Source organism: Mesoplodon bidens, assembly GCF_964165515.1.
Source record: "Mesoplodon bidens genome assembly, chromosome: 6".
Lineage (NCBI taxonomy): Eukaryota > Metazoa > Chordata > Mammalia > Artiodactyla > Ziphiidae > Mesoplodon > Mesoplodon bidens.
The window spans coordinates 31,022,519-31,038,860 of record NC_138162.1 but is presented as its reverse complement, the minus strand read 5'-3'; the positions used below and the strand labels follow the sequence as shown (position 1 = coordinate 31,038,860).

The 16,342-nt window shown below is 39.1% G+C and overlaps 1 protein-coding gene across 8 annotated transcripts in view; it reads right to left on the bottom strand.

Annotated features, from left to right (window-relative positions):
* Positions 1–7,949, bottom strand: part of FKTN (fukutin) — a 99,140-nt gene extending 91,191 nt beyond the window's left edge. For 4 of the 8 annotated variants that reach the window (XM_081238432.1, XM_081238429.1, XM_081238430.1 and 1 more), the window contains exon 1: positions 5,458–5,733. The gene's annotated coding sequence lies outside the window, so the exon portion shown is untranslated. Of the gene's footprint in view, positions 1–5,457; positions 5,736–7,907 lie in introns of those variants that run through there. The other 4 variants (XM_081238428.1, XM_081238433.1, XM_081238434.1 and 1 more) reach the window with 3 other exon arrangements.
* Between the last annotated feature and the right edge of the window lie 8,393 nt (positions 7,950–16,342).

Below are 16,342 nucleotides of genomic sequence, written 5' to 3'. Positions count from 1 at the left end.
TGCTAAGCTGGAGATAAAATGATACAGTTCCCTATCTTCTAAGATGTTAAAGATGAGTATATAAGAGTTTTCAAAAGAAGAATGGTGATGGTAATGGTGGTAGAGGGTATGATGTGCTAAAGAACAGCATGGGAAGTTTTTTCCAAAATGCACAAGCACCATCCTTACCACCCTCACATCTATTAAGAACCACTGTTCTAGATTGTGATAGACTCTATCAGAGATAAATATAGAGACAATATCAAGTGTAATGGTCATGGAGTAAATACAGGTTACTATGGAGCACAAGGAGAGGAAACTAACCCTAAGGCTTTTACTACTTTCTATTTTGAATTATAGTTATTAGAATGCATGAATCATCTCCCCTACCAGCCTAAAACTGGTTGAATTATTATCAAGAAATAAGTATGCTAAGTATACTCAAAGACACTGCACAATGCTCAAGAGAACACAAAACTATTAAAAAAAAGTTTTTATTTAAAAAAGTTCTCTGTCCTACAGAAACTTTCATAATAAAACAGAATATGAAATATGAAAAAGTGATTTTTTTGGAGTTTAAAGCCTATACTTGGTTTCAACTCCTGAACAATAAACATTTTAAAATAACATATGGAGAAATATAGCATAGAGCCAAAATAAAAACATTGTGTATACATTCTCTTTATATGTGACATTTTAGCTATCACAATAAAAATGCTAGAGAAGACAAGTAATGTATTTTCTTACATATACTTAGGTAAAGCTTCCTAAAGAAAACAGTAACAATGGCAAAGAAGAAAGAGTACTGCAGAGATGTAAATTTAAATGAGGGGGCGGGGAGATGTAATGGGGACTCTAAGGGGAGTTACCAGGTTTAAGTACCCAAGTATCTTCAAGTTCTAATGCAAATATGAGAAGGTTAATATAAGTATAGTATATTACAGCTTAGAATTAGTCTTAGATGACTTGGAAACAGGCTCTAACTAGTGCATGAACTAGGATCTGGCAATGAAGAAGACAGGAATGGGCAGATCTGCTTCCCAGCTGAACCTTTAACGGGTTGTGGGTGTCTGAGCTATCAATCCTCTCAGCCTTTTGAGCCTGGGGTAGCTAGAGTCCAAGACTGTCACCTCCAGCCAAGAACAAACACATTCTTTTACCCTTTCTTTTGCCCTTTATTATCAATTTCGCTTTGTGTCAAGGCATGAGAAAGGTTGGAAAAAAACAGTGGTAGATAAAAGCCATATACAAATTTGAAGGAAAAATATACAGGATGGGAAGTTCAAGATAGCTCTCAGGCTCTTGCTACAGCCAAGAGCAGTATTTCATATTCTTTCAGCTTCCCATTTCCCTTTTACATTATCATTTGTCCTTTGATGGTAAAGGCACAAAAAACTTTGGCACCTGGCTTAACCTGACATCCCCTCTCCAACTACTTGTTTGAGAATCATCTTGGTAGGGATCTGTTTGAAAGAATGTCAAACGGCCTGACTTTTTTATCCCACTTCTCCCCACTACTGCCTTCTGGATCACCTCTCGATATCAGAGGCCCTTGGACAAGAAATAATCAGCCCTGACACTGAACTTAGGCTCATAAGATGATGTGTGCTAGCCTGGTCCCCTTAATGCTGCTAGATCCAATTTATTCAGGAACACTGGGGAGTGAGAGGAAGGTATAGGTGGTATGAATCAGACAGAACTGAGATTCAAATATGCCCTGCACTGCAAAATAAAACAGGAGGCTAAACTACAGAGAAGAAAGAGGGTAGTGTAAATAGGCAAAGGCATGTTTTGAGATAAGGCAGCAGACTGGGAAGCATAAAGAGAAAATGCTTCTGAAGAGGTATTCAGAGTTAAGATGAAAAAAAAAAATCAACATTTTCAGCTGCTCTAAGCCAAAAAAAAGCCCAGTAGCAACAGATGCTATCCATCTTCCTTAAATACTGCTGCTCCTTTTCCTTTCCTTTCATTGCTAAATTTGCAAAAGAGTGTCAGTAGCCTGGAAGCAAAGGTTAGACTGTAAGGGTTTAAGAAGTCTCTTTATCTGCTTACCACTCATTCACTTCTTAACCCTTTGCAATGTAACTTCTCTCAATACGCTGACACTTGAAGATTAAAAAATTAATCTCTCCATTTGTTACTCCAGAAAAATCATAAATATATAGTGACTCCTGGGCTTCCCTGGTGGCGCAGTGATTGGGAGTCCTCCTGCCGATGCAGGGGATGCGGGTTCGTGCCCCGGTCCGGGAGGATCCCGCGTGCCGCGGAGCGGCTGGGGCCGTGGGCCGTAGCCTCTGAGCCTGTGTGTACAGAGCCTGTGCTCCGCAATGGGAGAGGCCACAACGGTGAGAAGCCCACGTACCGCAAAAAAAATAAATAATAAAATAAAATAAAATAAATCCAGTACTCCCAGGATTTAAGCAATGAGCATCAGTCTAGGAATGGGAAAGCTGACAGAAATGGGTGTCAGACTCCAAAGGACTAGCTGGAGTTTAAAAAAAAAAAAAAAAATATATATATATATATATATATATATATATATAGTGACTCCTTTTGAGATGGCTATGGAGTACTGAGTTTTTAGAGAGTGTCTGAAATGAAAGACCTAGATAAGAAAGAATGTGAAGACAGGAAGGGACTGATATTACAGGGGCAAAGTAAAAGGGTGAAGGAAGTGGCATTGCCTAATAGGCCTACTATTCTGTGTTTGATATGAAATCTGGATGGATGTTCTCTTCATATTCTCTTGCTCCTAATCATTTTATTAGATATACCTCCCATATCTACTGGCTAATTACTACTTATAAATATTTCACCAGACTGTTGGTGATGTCCTCTTGAACATTCCACCAGCACCTAAAACAAATCACTGTCCACCTTCAAACCAGATTTCTTTCATGACTTGCCCCTCCATTCTGTTAATGGTATCTCTAATTATTTATGTTCAAAACAAAATAGTTTTTGTGGTTCTAATTCCACATCTGAGTCACCAAACTTACCTTCTTCTTAGTGCCTCTACAAGCTGTTATTTCTTTCCCATTTCCAGTACAGTTAGCCTAATTTAAAGGCTTATTAACTCTGCCTAAATAGAAAGCCTCCTACATGAGTACAGATAGTCCCTAACTTACGATGGTTTGACTTATGGCTTTTGACTTTACAATGGTGCAAAAGTGACAAGCATTCAGTAGAAACCGCACTTGAATTTTGATCTTTTCCTGGGCTAGCAATAAATGCCACATAATCCCTCATGATGCTGGGCAGTGGCAGTGAGGCACAGCTCCCAGCCAACCACGTGATCACAAGAGTAAACAACTGGCACTTATAACCATTCTGCTTTTCATTTGCAGTATTCAATGAATTATATGAGATATTCAATACTTTATTATAAAGTAGGCTTTGTGTTAGATGATTTTGCCTACCTGTAGGCTAATGTAAGTGTCCTGAAGATGTTTAAGGTAGGCTAGGCTAAACTCTAATGATGTTTGGTAGGTTAGGTGTATTAATAGCATTTTCAACTTACGATGGGTTTATCAAATTGAGGAAGATCTGTACTCTAACAGGCTTTCCTCAAAATACCCATCTTAGGGACCAAAGTCCAGTCATTTCTACAGTACCACTTTGTGTCACTTTCCCCTGCTTTAAGAACTTCTATGGCTTATTTAGTACTAATCCCCTAAATGAACCCATCAATACAGTGCTTGCTCACCTCAGTGTATTTGTCTATGCTATTCCTTCTCTCTACAGTGCTTTCTCCCCCACATCCTGCCCCCTCACTGTCTTTTGAGTAGTTCAGAGCATAGGCTCCGAAGACAGAGTGCTATGTTCAAATCCTGCTCTGCCACTTGCAGCCTATATGTACGTCCTTAGGCAGGTTACTTAATCTTTCTATGCCCCATCTTTAAAGTGGATCTATAAATTGTACTTGACTCACAGGGCTGTTCTGACAGATTAATACATGTAAAGCACCGAACAGTACCTAGAATGGGATAACTATACAATAAATGCCAGCAATAATTAATAACTGTCACCTTAAAAGCCTACTAGTAATTCCCTCTGCTCTCAGACAACTAAAGGCTCCCTCTTTTCTATCCACACAGCATTGTATATTTGTACTATTTTTGCAGTCAGTCTTAACTAGTTATAGTTCCTTGAGACAGAAGGCTATCATATGTTTCCATATTCCCCAGTATTCCATATTCTGTAGTCTTCCACAGTAGAATTCAAGCACAGACATAGATTTTAAAAGATTTATGATGGACCTCTGTTGCTCCAAGAGCTCTGTGTGCCCAGAAGAGTATACAAAATATTTGAGATAAGTGGTGAATGTGAGCAACTGCAGGTGAAGAGTGACAGCCAGAGTTTATGTCACACAGGTCAGTTTGGTTTGTTCCCTCATTCATTCATTTTTCCATTAAGTTCACAAATATCACTGAGCCCTATGTACATCCTATAGACACCAGGCAACCTGCTAGCTGTTCCCTGTCACAAGACTCTACAGTACAAACAATAGATTATGTTTATTTCTAAGGCAGCAGAGGAACCAAGGATTTCTTTTGACCCAAACATTATTTACATACATTATTTCATGGGTCATTTAAGAGCTACCTTAGTAGCATACACACCAGTGTAAAAACAGTGGCTGTCTTTGGATTGGGAGGACTGTAGGTGCTTTTCTTTTTCCTTTTTATTTATCCTATGTGAATATCGATTGATTTTGTAATGAGAAAAAAAATACTAAGTTTCAAAAATCTTTAAAAAACTTCTCTCATTCCGTGGCTCAATTAACAAATTCTACAGCCCACACACATTATAAGCTTTAATTATCTTACTATCTTCCAATTTTTGGAGTAACAGAATAGTGTTAAACCAAGTTATTTTTAACTGAGTAAAGTCTTCCCCTCAAGAATGCAAATACTTAACTGCTTGGTTGAGGATATCTGGGTGTTGATCTGAGTAAAACTATAAAGCTAATCAAACAAACAGAATCAAACATAGGGCTCAGCAAAAATCAAGTACTTAGTACAAAATATAAAGTGTGAATATATGTACATACATAAAATCTGGATGGATGTTCACCAATATATCAATAATGGTCATCTCGGGGCTTCCCTGGTGGCGCAGTGGTTGAGAGTCCACCTGCCGATGCAGGGGACACGGGTTCGTGCCCCGGTCCGGGAAGATCCCACATGCCGCGGAGCGGCTGGGCCCGTGAGCCATGGCCGCTGAGCCTGCGCGTCCGGAGCCTGTGCTCCGCAACGGGAGAGGCCACAACAGTGAGAGGCCCACGTACCGCAAAAAAAAATAAAAAATAAAAAATAATGGCCATCTCTAGGTGTGGGGATTGGCATGATTCTTACATTGTTCTTTATGCTTTTTTTATATTGTCCCAAAATTTTTATAATGAGCATATATTATTTTCATAAAGACAATAAAATTATTAATAAAAACAGCTGATAAGTAGTAGTAGTGGCTTAATACCTGCTAGACAGGATCTAGATCTCTGCTACTTAAAAGTATGGTCCTCAGACGAGCAACATCAGCATCATGTTGGAGAGTGTCAAAATGCAGAATTTTCAGGCCATACTGCAGACCTACTGATTCAGAATCTACATTTAATCTACATTTTAAGATCCTCAGGTGATTCATATTTACATTAAAATTTGAAAAGCACTGATTTGGACAATACGGCCTTTACATGCAGGGACGATAGAAACAACATCTGCCTTCTTCCTTGTACATCCCTAGCACACAGCAGTGTCTGAAACATACAAGTATTTGTTGAATAAATAAGCATGTAAATGATATTACTTCTGAATAGACAATCAGAACGACAGTGGAGACTGTATCTGTTTGAATTATTTTCTGCTAGAGTTCCCAAAAATGATTGCTTAATATTTACTGTAAATACTGTTAAATTATTTTAATAAAAATGCTGGCCCCCAAAATCTAATCCTTTTTGAAAAGGAGTCCTAGCTCACAGCCCTGAGATCTACGTCTCCTTCAATCATTTCTCTAGTCTCCTATCTATGCGCACACCCTATAGTTACTCTTTACATTCTCTCCCTCAAAGCAAACTCATGTTCAAGATTTTAAATACAACCTCTGAGAGAAAACTTACTACTTAAGTTTCAGTCTATAAACCCCATCTATCTATATAACCAACTCTATTTCCTACACCTCAACGTTAACAATTTTATTCTCCATCTACTATCTCCCTGCCCCCTTCAAAGAGAATAGTTCTCCATCCTCACAGACTCATGTTTTACAGGTTTTAGAGAAGAGAGACCACCTAATCCAAGAACATCATTTTACAGAGGAGAATAGGATCTGGAAAAAATAAATGACAGCCCAAGAGGCTAGTTATTGGCAATGCAAAGCTACAATCTGCATCACCTTACTCCCAATACATTATCACATGCTAAAATTCTGATAGAATTCTCATTTTTATCAACAGCACTTAAATTCACTTTTGAGAAACACAGGCTCAAAATAACAATCGCCTAGATCCAAGAAATCAAGTACTGTATATTGTTGACATTTCTCTCATTCCTTTTTTCTTCCTTTTCAGAACGTACTGCATTTTCTTTCCACTTGGGGTTCCTTCAACCTCTAGTGCCATACTTCTCAAATCCTCTGTCCTCTCAAAGCCTACCTCCGCAAATATACTCTCAAATGCCTATTCCTGGCTTCTGTATCTTTATCTATGGTGCTCAGCAGAGATTAGCTCCTGATGACTCAAACCCTAGCCATCCTCAAAGTACAGCTCAATCCCAGCCTTTTTTACTTTTCCCAATTCCTAATGCACTACTCCATCACTCACTTTCATATTTGTTCATAGGCTGATGTTTATTCTTTGGAAATCTGCTATCTTCAAAAGTAGAAAGAACCTGTTGTAAATGCCCAGAGAGAAGCGACTTCTCTCATGTTACTTGAGAAATTGGTGATGGTGATGAAATCTTAACTCAGTTCCCCAGATTCCTATCCTAAAGCTTCGGTCATCCATCTCTCTCTCTCTCTCTCTCTGTATATATATATATAATATATATATAATATATATATATATTATATATATATATGTAATATATATATATCAGTCTTTCCCGACATCTCCCAGTTGATAGTGCAGACAAAAGGCAGACGTCAAAGCCATATGAAACTTTATTCAGCATGGCTAGCTGTGTCCACCCCATTATTAGGCACACAAAAGGGACGCTTCAGTAAATACTCCTCCAACTGAACTGAAAGCTGAACCCAGGGGGAAGGCATAAAAGAAAGGGATGGTTAATTAAATTACCCTCTGTCTAGAAAGCTGCTGTAGCTCCTCCACTACCCAAGGAAGCACTCCACACTCCCTCATGGGGCATCAAGGTTCGTCCCAGTTGAGACCCAACGGTAGCTCCCGCCACATTTCTGGCCCTCCCACCTCCGCACCCATTCCTCCAGCCATTACCCTAACACGCAGTGCTGCCCAAACCTGGTAGTCCCTTTCATGCTTCTGCACCTGTGCACACACGGGCCCCACAGCCTGCAATGCTCTCCTTCCTCCCGCCGACCCCTGCCCCCGAGATCCTCTTGCAAATCCCGAGACAGCTCTCAGGACCCTACTCAAACGTCACTACCCCAGCCGGGTCCTACAAGGGTCTCGATAGGCCTCCAACACCGGACCTGTAACGGGATGAGGATTTTATTTGCTGACAAGCCCAAGAGCGTGGGAGGGACGCCGAAGCGCACATCCACCCCGAGGTGCTCGTGGACTGCCTCACTGAGTATCTCCCGCCCGGAGCGCGCTCGACCTATGGCCCGCCTGGGCCGAGGCAAGTGCCCATTAGGCTGGGGGAATACCCAGTGACGGTACCCGAGCCACCGGCGACACCCGCCTGAGGGGCCCACCCATCCCCGGAGGCCAAGCCGCGTCTCTCACACCTTACCTCTGCCAACACCAGCGGCAACGCCGCTTTACGGCAATCACAGCAACTGCTGCAAAAGGGGCCGTCAAGCGCGGAGCCTTTACGTACCGTTTGGGTTGGTGTCGTAGCCGTTAACCCCGGCCTCCGCCTGGCCTACTACCAACGCTGCTTCCTCACCGAAGTTTACGGAGCCCGGCGATTTCCTGGCTTTTGGGATTTAGACACGTAGCCAAAGCTCTTTTTATCTGTTGCCTAGGTGACAACTACAGCAGGGCACTGAGGCGATCTGAGATTTTAGGAATTGCTCCTAGAATTGGAGAGGCACCAGCTGAGCTGTGTTTCCCAGTGTGTGAGTTTGCCAGATAAAATATAGGATGCCAGTTAAATATGAATTTCAGATAAACAACGAATAATTTTTGAGTGTGCTTTGCAGAGGGATTCAGAATAACTCCCTGAACTCTGGTTTGGGTACCATCGGGTGAGATGGGAGATAGATTGGGAAACAGTAGCCGAGTTAATATTGCTCTTGAGGTTGAGGTGTCTGTGGGACGTGCAATCTCCCGCGGACTGTTATACTCCTGTTAAGGACTGGAAATATACACATTCAATTCCGGACCTGGTTGTTTAACTGTGTAATCCAAAGAATTATTGTTAAGGATCACAGATGAATCAATTCTGACATAATCTTGAAAACTATAGAGCACTAAACAAATTACTGTAATTTGAAGTTCTTTCTACAAAAATTACTATTACCAGCCCATGGTGAGTTGCTTTCTAAACCTTTTTTTTTTTTTTTGCATTTTGAAATCATTTTATCATAATAGTAGATAATGCTGGTATACATAACATACATTTATTGTAGTAGTACATATGTTGTATATACATTTTCTTACACCCTGAATTATTTTTAGTGGGCTAACTTGGTTTCCAACTTGATGCATGATATATACATTTTTGTGCCCTCTAGCACAACGCCACATACCATTATGTATGCTCAATAAAGCACATGGAATCTAAACTATTTTTTGGAAAAGTATAAAATGAAAAGTCCTTTTCCTTCTCATTCCCCAGGGCTTATGATCCTTATCAGTTTCTTGTTTTTCCTTCCAGAAGTCTTCTGTGTACATACAAGTTTATGCTGTATGTAACCAGACGAGGCCAGTACTCCAGAGACAAGTGTTAGTGGAAAAGGAAAAGTTGCTTTATTCAGGAGTCCAGCAACATGGGAAGATGGTGGACTGATGTCCTAAGACCATCTCCAAACTGTTAGGAGACAGAGGTTTTAAAGGCAGTGTGAGGGAGGGGGCAGTGCACGTGATCAGCTCGTGCACAGTTCTTGGATTGGTTGGCACCAAGGTGAAGTTTCCAGCATCACCAATCTTCTGGTTTCTACCAGTATGTTGTCTACGTGCTTGTGGTCAGCAGTTTTCATCTGGTGGCGGTCTGCTTCCTGTTAAAGTAACTTAGGACTGTGTGTCAGACCTTCATTTATCTCTTTCAGGGAAATGGGAGTTTGATGATTCTATGTGGCTGGTTTATAGTCTAAATTGTTGCCAGTTTCCCAGCTCAACAGCTATTCTTTGTTTCTACATCTATTTCCTAATCATTCACTCTTGAGCCAGCCTTCTGAGAATCAGGGGAGGCCTGGGAGACTAAAGCTTTTCTACAATCAAGAGGCAAGTGGAGGACATGGGGGTTGGGGGGAGTGTCTGTCCCAGGAACGCCCCATAGGTCCTGCTTGGTTACAATCCCCCTTTTTCTTTGATACTCCTCAATCCTGAGGTGTGGAACAAGAAAGGAAGTAAGGTTTGGGATAGAGAGGTTAATCATAAACTTGGCAGAGGAACTCAGTTTTACGTAGAGTCCTCTTATTACTTAGAACTGGTAGTTGGTAGGTTAATTTAAAAAGTAGGTAGAGAGTGGCACAGACTAATATATACTACCAAATGTAAAATAGATAGCTAGTGGGAAGCAGCCGCATAGCACAGGGAGATCAGCTCGGTGCTTTGTGACCACCTAGAGGGGTGGGATAGGGAGAGTGGGAGGGAGATGAAAGAGTGAGGAGATTTGGGGATATATGTATAGCTGATTCACTTTGTTATACAGCAGCAACTAACACACCATTGTAAAGCAATTATACTCCAATAAAGATGCGTAAAAAAAAAAAAAACATAGAAGAAGGAAAAGAAAAAAGCAGGTAGCACCCAGAGAAAGGAAGTTACCAAAGATTAACAGGATCACTGGACACAGGTGCTAACCTGAGGGACCAAAGATGGTAAATTTTGAACATCAAAATGAATAAATGCTATTGATTAAAACACATCAAATATATGAAAATTCTTGACTTCATGATTCCTTAAAAATGAAACTCATTAGTCATGATTGAAGATTGCCAGGGCACCACCTCACTATCCTGAAACTTGATAAAAATAACAAGCATTTATCCGGCCTTTCTTATTGGAACAGGATTTCAGTGTAGCCAAAATGCTAATGAAAATTCCAGCTAGTAAATGATGAATGATAGATCATTGCTACTCCTAATGAAGTATGAAGGACAGCCCTCATCAGTAGAGGCTAAAATTAAGTTGAAATGTTGATGGGGAACTTTTCAATAGATGGATTAGGCTGACACCACCTGAACCCACTGATCAATCTTTTTAAGTGGGACAACCTGCCATTATGCACTTACAGATGTGATGCAACAGAAAGTACACAGCACCACCTGTGAAGGATTCTTGCCTTAAAATTGAAACTGCGGGCTTCCCTGGTGGCGCAGTGGTTGAGAGTCCGCCTGCTGATGCAGGGGACACGGGTTAGTGCTCCGGTCTGGGAAGATCCCACATGCCGCGGAGCGGCTGGGCCCGTGAGCCATGGCTGCTGAGCCTGCGCGTCCGGAGCCTGTGCTCCACCAACGGGAGAGGCCACAACAGTGAGAGGCCCGCATACCACACACACAAAAAAATATATTGAACCTGCATCTAACCATAACTCTAGATTTAACAAAGGCTATAGAGAATCGATCAGAATGTGGGACATTCTACAAGACAAATGCCCCAGTTTCTTTATCAATGGCATTTAAAAGGTGGGGAGGGAACTAATACAAAATCAGAGACTTAAAAGACATAATAACCAAATGCAATGCATGGACCTTGTCTGGATCCTGATTTGAAAAAAGCAACCATAAAAAGACATTTTTGAGACAACTGAAATTTTAATATGGGCTGGGCCATTAGACAATATTAATTTTGCTAAGAATGTTAATAGTATGTGGCTGTGTTTAAAAGAAAAAGTCATCATTGATGCATATTACAGTACTACTTATGAGTGAAACTTTTTAAAACAAAAAAAATGACACAAACATGGCAAAATGTTAACAACTGATAAATCTAGGTGATGAGCATAAAGGTGTTCATTATAAATAGCCTCTCTACTCTTCTGTATGTTTGAAAATTGTCATGATAAATTAACAAGAAAAGGGAAAAATTATCAGGTTCATAAAGGGCATAACAAATCACCGCTGGACAGCCAGGGAATTCCCAACATTGGCCAATCTTTTGATTTGAACTATGGTCTTTTTAAGTGTGGATCAACTGATTAGTTTTTCTTACATAAGCCACAGTCATAATAGATCACCTGTAGTTTCTGGTATGTTTCTTTAAAGTGGACCAGGAACTTACAGATACAAGTGAAGGAACCTCAACTCAGAGTCCTAGATGTGTATTTTTCTTTTTTGCAATCCTCTGTAATTTACAATTATCTTGGACACAACTAACTTGTCAGCCACTTGCTCTTCATCGCTAAAGTTCCCTCCACTTGAGTTTCATTGGTTTATGTAATATTTAAATTATATAATTACAACAATGCCACTGGCATAACAAGTTTGGGAACAAACAGCTAACTAGAGGTATACATACCATGCAACTGGTGGGAGCAGTACTTCTCCAGCATACAAGGGGGAGCCCAGCTGTGAGCCTTCAACTCACTGTGAATCCTAGTCAGTATACTTTAACCTGGTTAGCCAGTCCAGTTGGAGAAGGGGTACAAAGATTGGTAAAAACAGCCTCTAGTATAAGCAAACATCGATCTTTTAAAAATTATTCAGATGCTGAAGCACATACACATCCTGGCCCACCCTAACACTGTGGGGCCCGGGGCAAGAGTAGAAATGGAGGCCCAACTTGACATATATTTTAAGTGTCTAAATAGGTAAGAGTCAATCATATACACATACATATATACACACACATACATACACAAACTTCTATCTTGACAAATATTTCTTCTCAAGGAACAGAAATCTAGGTTCAAAACTGAATTCTCAGACATGGGCTGGAAGGTGATAACATGAGAACCAGGTTGGCCTGTTCTCCCCACAAGTCCCCAGGTCTTTTTCCTTTTAAAGTCTCGTTACAGCTTGCCACAAGGGTCCTGGTAAGCATGAAGGTGGACACCCCAGTCTGCACAACCAAGCCCCATCCACACTCCTCCCAAACTGCCTCCCCTTGAGTCTAGGGGTATACACCTGTAGTGCAGTGCAGGATGGATTTGGGGAAGAGGCCTGCATGTGCTGTGTAAGCCAGCTTTGGGCTGGTGGGACAGGGAATTATGGGGTCCTAGCTATCTGGTTCATAGCCAGGAACACAGACTGCAAGTGGGCGTGATTTCTTAGTTCCTTCACTTTTTCATTCCATGGAGAGGCACAGCTAGAGAGTGAGGATCATGGCAGGGAACCCCTCTTGCCCAAGTCGAAGTATACACACACACCCCCATGGTATCATGCTATATATACTGTTGGGCTTGCTTTTTCCATTTCATAGTATCATGAAAACCCTTCCATTAATAGCATATTCTGTATCAGCTGTGTAGGGTTACCTGGAAGCGTCACAATCTAATCCCATGACCTTGTGCAAAATGGGCATAAACATACTACTAGTACCATGGAGTATAAATGTAAAATGAGGTGTAGTAACGGAAACACTTGGACAGAAAAGTAGTAGGCACAAAATTTCCTGAGCTCTTACCCCAGAGATCCAGTGAGGCACAGTAGGACTGTTACACCAAGGAAAATGCTAATTGAGGAAGTCAATTCCCATAATGGTCTACATATTTATAACATTTTGGGAGGGAGGCATGCAGAATATATCTAGATAAGTATATAACAACTTGTGTAGCAACTTAGAAAAGGGGAGCCTTCAGAATCTTGGTAAGCCCATTGTTCAGTTAACAATTAGGTTGTTTGTATTTTGCTATCAAAATGCTGCAATGAGTACTTATTTGTGAGTATATATGTAAGAGAAATACCTAGAAATGGAATTAAACTTTTCAAAGGTATGTATATTTAATACCTTGATATTACTTAACTGTTCTCCAGAAATGTTGCACCCATTCACACACTCCATCTTCTATATGAGGGTACTGGTTTCTCAATATCTTTTGTCACATTCCTCTCCCTGTGACTCAAGACTATCCAGTATCTCTTCATTCTTCTCTTGGTGAAAATGATCTTAGATACAGGAGATCCAGCCTCATCTGGTCATAGATTGGTTTTCTTTTTTCTCCTAAACTGGTTTCAAGTTAGAATATAAATTTAAAAAAATCTTAGGTTCTGGTTCTCTCCTAGCTACCATCTACCAAAATGTAATGCAAGATGTGACAAGCTCCAAAGACAGAAACTAAGCTCCTAGTTTATGTTATAGTTACTTATAGCATGTCTCATCTTCCATCTATAGCTGCACTGTACCAAACAGCAGTTATTAGCAAGATGTGGCTCTTTACATTTAAATTACAATAAAAATTTTAGTTCCTTAGCTGAACTAGCCACATACATGGAAAGTGCTCAACAGCTGCCTATGGCTAGTGGCTACTGTGTTGGACAGCCCAGATACAGAACCTTCCATCATTGCATACAATTGTGTTGAACAGCACTGCTCTAAAATAAAAATCTTTGGGATCAAAAGTACTATGACACTTTTATCTTCTCATGCTCAACAGCACATTGTATATATCTAATGAGAGTGGATAAAAATGCAAACACTGAAGCAAAAGATAGCAGGAAAAAAAGTTTAATTTTTAGATGAGATATTCCAGGTGCTTTTTAAAGAACTTAACTTGGTCATTCTATACACAACATACAATCATTTCAACATACAAGTTACTCCACTTTGAATACTCTATTTTAAAGTTTAAAAAAACATTTTAAAAGCTTTGTCTTGTTTCCAAGGAAAATGAGGCAAAATGCTTATTATAAAACACTAGTTTGCAGCACTGCGTACTGCTTAATTATAAGTAGTCCATTAATGTTCTTCATCCTTAACTTAAAGGTTAAACCTGAGGAATTAGAATTTTTATTATCAGAGCTGCATAGCAAAACCATGTCCAGATGATAGACACACCAAACAATCTGTGGACCAAGACAACCTGTAAACCATTTAATCCAATTTAAAGCAAAACAAGTATGTTAGGAGAGATACTAAATGACATCCAGTTTGACAGAGTTTTGAAATGCCTCATCATGTTTTAAAAAAATGACAATGCAACAAAAGTTGTCAAATGTTTTAAGTGGGCACATACATCTTATATCATTTATCTGATGACAGCAAACTGTTGAACCATTCCAAAACTGTTGTTTTGGAAAGAATTATTTAGGCCAAATTCAGTCTTTGCATGTGGCACTGAGCAGTCATAAATTGAAAGTGCAAATGCCTGGATGGAAACATAGCTTAAATCATTTATTTATGCTACTATTCTACTCTGACACACTTTAATGCTGTGGGAAAACTTTTACAGTTCTGTAAGTCTTAATAGAGTAACAGGCTTGATGAGAAAATACAAAAAGGCCACAAGTCATGCATAAACTAAAAATGCTAAAGGATATTTTAATTACACTTTCTTCTTTTAAAAGAGAATCATGTTTCATGTCCTGGTGATACCACTTTAAACACATGCTTTGTCAAAGTAAATGGCATCTAGAGGTATCCAAACACTTAAATCCATTATTAACTGAAAGTAATACCTTACATTTACATAGCATTTTACTGTTGTTGAAGCAATTTCACACACTCCATTTCATTTTATTCCTCACAACAGCCCTGTGAGGTAGGCTGAACAAGTCACAATATTTTATGTAAGGCAATGGAAGCCGAAAGATGATAAATGATTTAGGTAGAGATAACAGATCTAGTATATGGTAGAACTAAGGTGATTCATTTTAAATACTTTAAAAGAAATTAAGCCAAAATATTTTTTGTTACATCCAGAAAATTTAAAGACTAATGGTTTTTAATATAAATTACTCCAACTTTAGCTACTATTATCTTACAGTATGAATTAGTTATAAATTTGATTTTAAAGAGTCTCCCTTAAAAGGTAAATTAGACTCAATGCTTTGGTACCTTAGAGATACTGGAAATGTTTTAAAAAAAAAGCATTTTCATAACCCTTAGACTCTCCAAAAAGTTCCAATACTGATAAAAATGCCTTTTACCAATCACTTACAATTTGACTTATTTTAAAACTGGCCCAAACTTAAGAAGCTCCAAGCCAAAGCAAACACATTCACCTACGTGCTGTCCTACATACTGTGAAATCCTCTATATGTCCCTTCCCAGGACCAACTTACATTGAACGGGTACCATTAAGAAAATATATCAATTTAACATAGCTCAAATGATTACGAATCAAAAGTCAGTACCTTATATTGACCCAGAAATAATGAATACTGTTTTAATTTAATAAGTGAGTAGTCTGGGGAGAAAAGTACTATGACAATCTCTGATATCTATTAAATATTTATAAGCCAATACTAACCTCTATATGGCATACCCAACAATATCTTTTCAACAAAAACATATACCAAATATAATCCACTTAACCTCCAAATTACTCAAAAAACGTAAAGTATTTACATTAATCATATATTCCAGGTAACAAAGCTATCATATGTGACATATCAAGATCACAAATATTTGCATAATATGAATACTGTAAGATACACACAAAACTAAAATTATGCTGAATATGAGATAATCTTTCTGCAATGATTAAGGAAACATTCATGATCTCTTATAAGTGCTCTAGTACTGGCATTATGAAATGTAAATTAAAAATAACAAATAACTTTATGGTTATTTGGATGTTATTATGCTGACCATACACTTCCCTAAGAGAATATATCCAGTGTAAAAATAAAATCAAGGAAGAAACTTCTCCAGACACACTTTATGTGACTACATATAAGTGAACCATTTTATATGCAGTTAATTAGAATTTTTTTTACAAACTCTAACATTTACTTTTTTAAAATTTCTGACTTATTAGCAAAAACGTTGTTTTTAAGATGCAAACTATTGTCTTACCACACAAAAGCAGCAAAACTACTATACGCACAGAAAATCACACTTCACTAATTTGGGAAATCCAAATACAAAGTATGACTATCATATCCCAGACACTTAAAT